This window comes from Otolemur garnettii, unplaced genomic scaffold (assembly GCF_000181295.1).
Source record: "Otolemur garnettii isolate 467f Iridium unplaced genomic scaffold, OtoGar3 scaffold00092, whole genome shotgun sequence".
NCBI classification, from domain to species: domain Eukaryota; kingdom Metazoa; phylum Chordata; class Mammalia; order Primates; family Galagidae; genus Otolemur; species Otolemur garnettii.
In genome coordinates this window covers 6,779,757-6,780,774 of record NW_003852487.1, presented here as the reverse complement: position 1 = coordinate 6,780,774, position 1,018 = coordinate 6,779,757, and positions in this window count along the sequence as shown.

Below are 1,018 nucleotides of genomic sequence, written 5' to 3'. Positions count from 1 at the left end.
AAAAAAAAAAAAAAAAAGTTCCATGCTCCCTTTGGCAGCACATAAATTAATACTAAAATCCTAATGATGTTTGTTGCCAAAATAGAAAAACCCATCTTAAAATTCATCTGGAACCTCAAGGGACCCCAAATAGCCAAAACAATCCTGAAAAAGAGCAAGCTGGAGGACTCACAAGTCCTGATTTCAAAACTTAGTACTACAGCTTAGTATAAAGTATGGAAGTCTAAACAGTATGGAAATGGCAGGCAGACATACAGACCAATGGACTAGAATAGAAAGCACAGACATAAACCCCATACACAGCCAATTTACCTTTGACAAGAGTGCCAAGGCCATTCAATGGGAGAAAGGACAGTCTCTCTCCAACAAATGATTCTAGGAAAATTGCATATCTATGTGCCAAAGAATGAAGTTGGACCCTAATCTAATACCATATGCAAGAATTAACTCAAATTGGATCAAATAGGGGAATGATAAAATTAGAACACCAGTAAATGAAGAGAATGGAAAAACAATAAAGAAAATCATTGAAATCAAAAGTTGGTTCTTTGAGAGTATCGACAAAATTTCCAAAGTTTTAGCCAGGATCAAAGGCCTAACTATAAGAGCTAAAGCATTTTCACAGAGGAAAAATGCGAGACATTGGATTTGGCAATAATTTCTTGTATATGACACCACAGGCACAGGAAAAACAAGAAAAAAATAGCCTAATTCAACTTCAAATAAGTTTTTTTTAATTATGCATCAAAAAACACTCAACAGAGTGAAAAAATAACCCACCAAATGGAAGAAAGTATTTATAAATTGTAAATCTGATAAGGCATTAATATTTAGAACATGTAGAGAACTTCTAAAACTCAACAAAAAAAATTCAAAAGCGAGCAAAGTAATTAAATAGATATTTCTTCAAAGAAAATATATAAATGACCAATAAGCACATGAAAAAATGCTCAAAAATTACTAATCATTAGGAAAATGAAAACCAAAATTACAATAAGAAATCACCTCACCTGTTGGG